The following is a 9,715-nucleotide window of genomic DNA, read 5'->3' on the forward strand; positions in this document are numbered from 1 at the left end:
CTGGGGATTCAGCAGTGAATGAAACTGACAAAAACTCCTGACCTCATTAAGCTGGCATTCTTCTTTTTCTTTTTTTTTTTTTTTTTTGAGACGGAGTCTTGCTCTGTCGCCCGGGCTGGAGTGCAGTGGCCAGATCTCAGCTCACTGCACGCTCCGCCTCCCGGGTTCACGCCATTCTCCTGCCTCAGCCTCCCGTGTAGCTGGGACTACAGGCGCCCGCCACCACGCCCAGCTAGTTTTTTTTTTTTTGTATTTTTTAGTAGAGACGGGGTTTCACCGTGTTAGCCAGGATGGTCTCGATCTCCTGACCTCGTGATCCGCCCATCTCGGCCTCCCAAAGTGCTGGGATTACAGGCTTGAGCCACCGCGCCCGGCCCCCTTTTTCTTTTTTTGTGACAGAGTCTCATTCTGTCACCTTCTGTCACCACACCCAACCAAAACTGACATCCTAATGAGGGATACAGACAAAAACAAGGAAAGATTAGAGGGTGTGAATTGCTATAGAGAAAAATGAGGAGGGGGGAGATACAAAATAAGATCTAAGAAGTTAACAACTGAACAAAGACGCAGGAGTGGGCCAGGCATAGTCACTCACGCCTGTAATCCTAGCGCTTTGGAAGGCCTAAGCAGATGGATCACTGGAGGTCAGGAGTTTGAGACCAGCCTGGCCAACACGGGGAAATCATGTCTCTATTAAAAATACAAAAATTAGCCAGATATGGTAGCGGGTGCCTATAATGCCAGCTACTCGGGAGACTGAAGCAGGAGAATTGCTTGAACCCGGGAGGTGGAGGTTGCAGTGAGCTGAGCTTGCGCCACTGCACTCCAGCCTGGGCGACAGTGAGACTCCATCTCAAAAACAGAAGACTTCACTGGGCGGGGTGGCTCACGCTTGTAATCCCACCACTTTGGGAGGCTGAGGCAGGTGGATCACGAGGTCAGGAGTTTAGGACCAGCCTGGCCAAGAGGGTTAAACACTGTCTCTACTAAAAATACAAAAATTAGCCAGGGATGGTGGTGGGCGCCTGTAATCCCAGCTACTTGGGAGGCTGAGGCAGGAGAATTGCCTGAACCTGGGAGGCAGAGGCTACAGGGAGCCTAGATCGCATCACTGCATTCCCGCCTGGGCAACAAGAGTGAAACTTAGTTTAAAAAAAAAAAAAATGGCCGGGCGCGGTGGCTCAAGCCTGTAATCCCAGCACTTTGGGAGGCCGAGACGGGCGGATCACGAGGTCAGGAGATCGAGACCATCCTGGCTAACACAGTGAAACCCCGTCTCTACTAAAAAATACAAAAACTAGCCGGGCGAGGTGGCGGGCGCCTGTAGTCCCAGCTACTCGGGAGGCTGAGGCAGGAGAATGGCGTAGACCCGGGAGGCGGAGCTTGCAGTGAGCTGAGATCCGGCCACTGCACTCCAGCCTGGGTGACAGAGCGAGACTCCGTCTCCAAAAAAAAAAAAAAAAAAAAAAAATTAGGTGAGAGTGGTGGTGGGCACCTGTGGTAGGAGAATTGCTTGAACCCAGAGGCGGAGGTTGCAGTGAGCTGTGATTGTGCAATTGTACTCCAGCCCGAGTGACTGACTAAGACTGTCTCAAAAAGAAAAAATAAAAATTGAGATCCAAAAGGATATGTCAGGTAAGTAGTTGGATACACAAGTCTGAAATTCAGGGCCCTAGTCTGGGCTGGAGATAGAAGCTTGGAACCCTTCAAGCTGTATACTCCTCCACCAGTTACCCAGGGAACCTGTTAAAAGACACATTCCTGCCCCCTCCCAATTCTCTGAAGGTTCTGATTTAGTAGGCTATGGGTGAGGCCTGACGTTTTTTACTCTCTCTCCCTCTTTTTTTTTTTTTGGTAGAGACACAGTTCTCACTATGTTGCCCAGGCTGGTCTCAAACTCCTGAGCTCAAGTGATCTTCCTGCCTCAGCCTCCTAAAGTGCTGTGATTACAGGCATGAGCCACTGCACCTGGCCTTTTTTATTTTTATTTATTTATTTTTGAGACAGAGTATCGCTCTGTCTTACTCTGTCACCCAGGCAGTGATGTACTCGCCAGAGTACAGTGGTGCTCTGTACTCTGTACCACAGCTCATTGCAGCCTTGACCTCCTGGGCTCAACTGATCCTCCTGCCTCAGCCTCCCAAGTAGCTGGATCTACAGGCCCTTGCCACCACCCTGGCTAATTTTTAAATTTTTTGTAGAGGTGAGATCTCGGTATATTACCCAGGCTGGTCTTGAATCCCGAGCTCAAACAATCCTCCTGCCTCAGCCTCCTAAAGTTCTGGGATTACAGGTGTGAGCCACCACACCCAGGCTGGTGTTTTGTTTTGTTTTGAGACGAGTCTCTCTCTGTCACCCAGGCTGTAGTGCAGTAGCAGGATCTCAGCTTACTGCAACCTCCACCTCTTGGGTTCAAGTGATTCTCCTGCCTTAGTCTCCCAAGTAGTTGAGATTACAGGTGTGAGACACCACGTCCCCCTAATTTTTGAACTTTTATTGGAGACTGGGTTTCACCAGGTTGGCCAGGCTGGTCTTGAACTCCTGAGCTCAAGCAATTCCCCCCACCTTGACCTCCCAAAGTGCTGGGATTACTGATGTGAGCCACCACGCCTTGCCAAGGCGATGGCTTTTTTTTTTTTTTTTTTTTGAGACGGAGTCTCGCTCTGTCGCCCAGATTGGAGTGCAGTGGCGCGATCTCCACTCACTGCAAGCTCCGCCTTCCCGGGTTCCCGCCATTCTCCTGCCTCAGCCTCCCGAGTAGCTGGGACTACAGGCGCCCGCCACCGCGCCCGGCTAATTTTTGTATTTTTAGTAGAGACGGGGTTTCACCGTGTTAGTCAGGATGGTCTCGATCTCCTGACCTCGTGATCCGCCCGTCTCGGCCTCCCAAAGTGCTGGGATTACAGGCGTGAGCCACCGCGCCCGGCCGGCGATGGCTTTTATAGAAATCTGTTCCCTGACTTTTTAAGTAGCAAGTAGTACCTTCCCTTGTAAACTCCAATTGTAAGTGCTTCTGGCTCCCTGTCTGCTGAAGTCAGGGGCTATTGGCCCCTTTGCTGAGTGCCCCAAACTGCGGAGTTTCCTGAGCTCCTTTGTCTGCTTTTAACGTTCTTTTGCGTCCTCCTTTGCTGGCATGTTGCCAGGATAAAGAACATGGAATCTGGAGTGGGTCCCACGTGGGCTGTAGTCCTGACATGGCGTGGGGAATGTGTGACCTTGGGCATGTTACTTAGCCTCTCTGAACCTTCATTTCTCCATCTTCAAGTGAGGACAATATTACTTTGTAGAATGCAGGTAAGGCACAGTGAATGGTATTTGATTATCTGGTCTTCTGATTGTCCCAGAGCCATGAGTAAGGATGCTTTTTGCTGTAAGGAACCAACTCAAACTGGCTTAAGAAGACCATGTACAGGCTGACATAACACAGAGTGCAAAGCTGTAATCCCAGCACTTTGGGAGACTGAGGTGGATGGATCACTGGAGGTCAGGAGTTTGAGACCAGCCTGGCCAACATAGGGAAACCCCATCTCTACTAAAAATACTGAAATTAGCTGGGCATGGTGGTGGGCACCTGTAATCTCAGCTACTCACCTGTAATCTCAGCTACTCCGGCTGAGGCAGGAGAATCGCTTGAACCCAAGAGGCAGAGGTTGCAGTGAACCAAGATCGAGCCACTGCACTCCAGTTTGGGTGACAGAGTGAGACTCCATCTCAAAAAAAAGAGTCACTTCAGCTGGGCGCGGTGGCTCAAGCCTGTAATCCCAGCACTTTGGGAGGCCGAGACAGGCGGATCACGAGGTCAGGAGATCGAGACCATCCTGGCTAACACGGTGAAACCCCGTCTCTACTAAAAAATACAAAAAACTAGCCGGGCGAGGTGGCGGGTGCCTGTAGTCCCAGCTACTCGGGAGGCTGAGGCAGGAGAATGGCATAAACCCAGGAGGCGGAGCTTGCAGCGAGCTGAGATCCGGCCACTGCACTCCAGCCTGGGCGACAGAGCGAGACTCCGTCTCAAAAAAAAAAAAAAAAAAAAAAAAAAGAGTCACTTCTAGGCTGGGTGTGGTGGCTCACACTTGTAACCCCAGCACTTCAGGAGGCCGAGGTGGATGGATCACAAGGTCTGGAGATGGAGACCATCTTGGCTAACACGGTGAAACCCCGTCTCTACTAAAAATACAAAAGCAAAATTTAGCTGGGCGTGGTAGCGGGTGCCTGTAGTCCCAGCTACTTGGGAGGTTGAGGGGGAGAATGGCGTGAACTCAGCAGGCGGAGCTTGAAGTGAGCCGAGATTGCACCACTGCACTCCAGCCTGGGTGACAGAGCGAGACTCCATCTCAAAAAAAAAAAAAAAAAGAGTCACTTCTAGATGCTTTTGAAGAAAGAACCCCAGCCAGCCTCTCCACATCGGCCCAAATAGAGTCACGTGTCCATTTCTGAACCAAGTGTTGACAATCATTGACAAGGAGGTGAGATTATCAACAGGCCAAGCAGACTCATCCTCAGAACCAGGCTGGGCTCAGCCTCCTCTGCAGCAGTGTGTCAAGGACACTCAGTGTGATTTATTGGCAAGTGAGCCAATAAATGTTGATTACCACCCTCTTTGGGGCAGCTGGGCAGGGCCTATGGTGGCCTGTGTGGGGCAGGATTCTATTTTATGTCCATGGTTCCTGTGGAAAGTGAACATGTTGTTCTGATGAGCTGGCTGGGCCAAGGTGGGGGTCCACACCCTGGACATCCACTTAAGCAGTCAGCTGCAGAGGGCGCCACTGCTTGTCTTGGACAGGGGACCCATGGACCTCCTGCTAGAGGAGTTCTGGTCCTGTGTGCCCAAGGTGCAGCTGGCCCAGGAAGGAGGAGGCTGGTGTGCATCTCTCCTGGGAGTAGTTCCCCAGCTCCATCTTCACAAATTTGAATACCTCCCATCCATTTGCAACTAACCTGTTCTCCTACTGGCATCTGTGACAACTTTTTTTTTTTTTTTTTTTTTTTTTGAGATGGAAGCTTGCTCAGTTGCCCAGGCTGGGGTGCAGTGGTGCAGTTTCAGCTCACTGCAACCTCTGCCTCCCGGTTCAAGCAATCCTCCCACCTCAGCCTCCCAAGTGGCTGGGAATACAGGCATGTGCCACCACTCCTGGCTAAGTTTTTTTTTTTTTTTTTTTTGGTATTTTTAGTAGAGATGGAGTTTCACCATGTTGACCAGGCTGGTTTCAAACTTCTGACCTCAAGTGATACACCCACCTTGGCCTCCCACAGTGCTGGGATTACAGGCATGAGCCACTGTGCCTGGCCCGTCTTTTTTTTTTTTTGTTTTTTGAGACAGAATCTTGCTTTGTCACCCAGGCTGGAGTGCAGTGGCGCGATTTCGACTCACTGTAACCTCTGCCTCCTGGGTTCAAGCGATTTTCCTGGCTCAGCCTCTGGAGTAGCTGGGATTACAGGCATGTGCCACCACGCTCAGCTAATTTTTGTATTTTTAGTAGAGAAATGGTTTCACTGTGTTGGCCAGGCTGGTCTCGAACTCCTGACCTCAGGTGATCCTCCCGCCTCGGAGTCCCAAAGTGCTGGGATTACAGGCGTGAGCCACCGCGCCCAGCTGGCCCAAGTCTTTAAATATAATTGCAACTGAGGGTATGGCAGCGGCCAGAGGTCCTGAGTTGGTGGAGGACCCCAGCCCGGGGAGTCAGTGCTTCTTCCCTCTCTTTCCTACTTTTCTCCCCACTCCCTCCCTCCCCAAGAGTCTTTGGAGGATTGTCCTGTGGATGAAGTTGAAGATGCATTTCAGGGCCTGGGAAAAGAAGATGAGGAAATTGATCAATTCAGTGATAATACATTTGGGTCAGGTGCAACTGATGATCATTGGCAGGAAGCACATGAGTGCCTGGCTGAACTGGAAGAAAAGCAACCAGTGGCAGTTATTGAACAAAAAGGCAATGGAGAGAGGCATGAAATGGATTTGTTGGGTGACCATGAGGAGAATCTAGTAGAAAGGCTCAGTAAGATGGTGACTGAAAATGAACTAGAAGTTCCGGCAATCATGAGGACAGTGCAAACCAGGCCAGTTTTATAACCCCAACCAGGAAGTCTGAATTCCAGGATCTGGGATGAATCTGAAGTTCTGAGGGTAATCCAAAGACTACTGCTCACTCAGGAAGTGCCTACAGTGTCTGTATCAGAATGTGCCTTGCCTCAGAGGCCCCCAGGGTCCAGAAGATGATCAGGACCTTTCTGAACATGCGTTACCGAGGCGGTCAACTTCATCTATCATTGGCAGTCCTCCTGTTAGAGCTGTCCCCATAGGCGCCCCACCTAAGCAGATGACTGTACCCAGTCTCGCCCAACACTTTCTTTTTTTTTTTTTTTTTTTGAGACGGAGTCTCACGCTGTTGCCCAGGCTGAAGTGCAGTGGCGCGATCTCGGCTCACTGCAAGCTCCGCCTCCCGGGTTCCCGCCATTCTCCTGCCTCAGCCTCCTGAGTAGCTGGGACTACAGGCGCCCGCCACCGCGCCCGGCTAATTTTTTTTTGTATTTTTAGTAGAGACGGGGTTTCACTGTGGTCTCGATCTCCTGACCTTGTGATCCGCCCGCCTCGGCCTCCCAAAGTGCTGGGATTACAGGCTTGAGCCACCGCGCCCGGCCTCGCCCAACACTTTCTGTGTCCCAAGCCTGTCCATGTTCAGCCCCCAATGCCACCGCATTATCCTGCTCCCTATGGTGACAGGACATCTCCAAGTCAGCTCTGCTGTGTCCCGCTACAGCCTGGATGTATGTCTCCCAGCCAGTTCGCATGGGTCCCTGGATTTGTTGGTAGTCTGTTTGCTGCCATGAATCCCAAGTTACTACAAGGGCCAGTGGGCAGATGCTTCCCCCAGCACCAGGCTTCTGTGCCTTCTTTAGTGCTCCACTCCTGCTGCACCACCTCCACGGCAGCACCCTCCTGGCCCAGGACTCCACCTGCAAAGCCTAAGATCTCAGGCCCCAATGTTTATACTGGACACAACTCACTTTCATCCACAGCATTGTTGACTCTTGCATCAGAGACAGCAACAGAATAGAAATCAGCATCAGAATCTCAATGGTGCAGGAGATAGAGGAAGTCAATGGAACACTCATCAAGATAATCTCTGAAAGGATCCATATGCCAATCTCATGTTGCAGCGGGAAAAGGATTGGGTCCCTAAAATCCAGATGATGCAATTGCAAACCACTGATCCCTACCTGGAAGATTTTTATTACCAGAATTACTTGGAAAAACTGTCAGCTGCTGAAGAAAAATAAGGTGATGGCCCTAAAAAGGAGTGCACCAAGCTCATCACCCCTCAGTTGGCCAAACCTGAGCACGCCTATAATCCAGTGCAATTTGCGGGCACTTTCGGAAAGCTGACTGTTTCTAGTGTAAATAATCAGCAAAAAATGACTGATGCTCTTGTGACATCTTGGAGTGAGGATAATGAGACAGAAGAAAAGTTCGAGACAAGAGGAGAAAATCCTTGTCATGGCTGAGCGCAGTGGCTCAAACCTGTAATCCCTGAACTTTGGGAGGCTGAGGCGGGCAGATCGTGAGGTCAAGAGATCGAGACCATCCTGGCTAACACGGTGAAACCCCGTCTCTACTAAAAATACAAAAATTAGCCGGGCGTGGTGGCGGGCGCCTGTAGTCCCAGCTACTCGGGAGGCTGAGGCAGGAGAATCGCTTGAACCTGGGAGGTGGAGGTTGCAGTGAGCCAAGATCATGCCATTGCACTCCAGCCTGGCGACAGAGGGAGACTCCATCTCACACAAACAAACAAAACCCTGTCATAATTGAGAAAACCTACAGATTACTCCTTGATGCGAAGGACTATGAAAGTCATTATTGCCTGAAGCTAGAATGGATGAGGGAAAGCACAAAATGTGTAGCATGTATGACAAGTTAAGGAGGAAATTGCCTGGACAAGAGAGGCCTAGTGATGACCACTTTGTGCAGATCATGTGTATCCGAAAAGGGAAGAGAACGGTTGCCTGTATTCTTCCTTTCCTCTCCACAGAGCAAGCAACTGACATTCTCCTGATAACAGCCAGGAACCTCCCTTTCCTTATCAAGAAGGACGCACAGGGGCGAGGCACCCTGGCTCACTCTTGTAATGCCAGCACTTTGGGAGGCTGAGGCGGGCGGATCACTTGAGATCGGGAGTTCGAGACCAGCCTGGCTAACATAGTGAAACCCCATCTCTACTAAAAATACAAAAATTAACTAGACATGGTGGTGCATACGTGTAATCCCGGCTACTTGGGAGGCTGAGGCAGGAGAATCGCTTGAACCTGGGATGCGGAGGTTGCAGTGAGCCGAAATTGCACCAGTGCACTCCAGCCTATGTGACAGAGCGAGACTCCGTCTCAAAATAAATAAATGAATAAATAAGTTAAAAATAGCCGAGTGTGGTGGTGTGCACCTATAGTCCCAGCTACTTGAGAGGCTGAGGTGGGAGGATCATTTTAACCCAGGAGTTCAAGGCTGCTGTGGGCTATGATCACACCACTGCACTCCAGCCTGGGTGACAGAATGAGACACTGTAGCTAAATAAATACATGTGAAATGTGAGCTCGCTTCTATGAAAATAACTTTTTATGTCAGGTTTCATGTTTGAAACAGCTACACACAATTTCTGATAACTTGTTATCAGGAGAAATAGGCTTTGTAATGGTAGTCTCTTAAGAAATTATTGATGGCTACTAATAGTGAGAACCTTTATTCACCGCTGCAGGTGATATAAAATTTGGACCTTTTTAGGCCGGGCTTGGTGGCTCACGCCTGTAATCCCAGCACCTCAGGAGGCCGAGGTGGGCGGATCACCTGAGGTCAGGAGTTCGAGACCAGCCTGACCAACATGGAGAAACCCCGTCTCTACTAAAAATACAAAATTAGCCAGGCGTGGTGGCGCATGCCTGTAATGCCAGCCACTTGGGAGGCTGAGGCAGGAGAATTGCTTCAACCTGGGAGGTGGTGGTTGTGGTGAGCCGAGATTGCATGCGCCATTGCACTCCAGCCTGGGCAACAAGAGCAAAACTCTGTCTCAAAAAGAAAAAAAATTGGCCGGGCGCGGTGGCTCACGCCTGTAATCCCAGCACTTTGGGAGGCCGAGGCGGGTGGATCACAAGGTCAGGAGATCGAGACCATCCTGGCTAACACTGTGAAACCCCGTCTCTACTAAAAATGCAAAAAATTAGCCGGGCGAGGCGGCGGGCGCCTGTAGTCCCAGCTACTCGGGAGGCTGAGGCAGGAGAATGGCGTGAACCCGGGAGGCGGAGCTTGCAGTGAGCCGAGATCGCGCCACTGCACTCCAGCCTGGGCGACTAAGCGAGACTCTGTCTCACAAAAAAAAAAGAAAAAAAAAAAAAGAAAAAAAATTTTTTTCTTTTTGAGACAGTATCATTCTATCACCCAGGCAGGAATGCAGTGGCTTGATCACAGCTCACTGTAGCCTCCACCTCCCCAGTCTCAGGTGATCTTCCTACCTCAGCCTCCCAAGTAGCTGGGACCACAGGCACACACCGTAACGGCTGGGTTTTTTATTTAATTTTTTTGTAGAGACGAAGTCTCATTATGCTGCCTAGACTGGTCTTGAACTCCCGGGCTCAAGTGATCCGCCCTCCTTGGCTCCCAAAGTGCTAAGACTATAGGTGTGTACTACTACATCCAGCCTGAAATGATTTTTTAATCTCTTCTCTTTTTTTTTTT

At 50.4% G+C, this 9,715-nt stretch overlaps 1 pseudogene; it reads left to right on the plus strand.

The window, feature by feature from the left end:
* Positions 1-4,790: 4,790 nt before the first annotated feature.
* Positions 4,791-7,687, plus strand: LOC105464095 (protein PAT1 homolog 1 pseudogene; annotated as a pseudogene).
* The last annotated feature ends 2,028 nt before the right edge of the window (positions 7,688-9,715 follow it).

This window comes from Macaca nemestrina, chromosome 14, assembly GCF_043159975.1.
Source record: "Macaca nemestrina isolate mMacNem1 chromosome 14, mMacNem.hap1, whole genome shotgun sequence".
NCBI classification, from domain to species: Eukaryota; Metazoa; Chordata; class Mammalia; order Primates; family Cercopithecidae; genus Macaca; species Macaca nemestrina.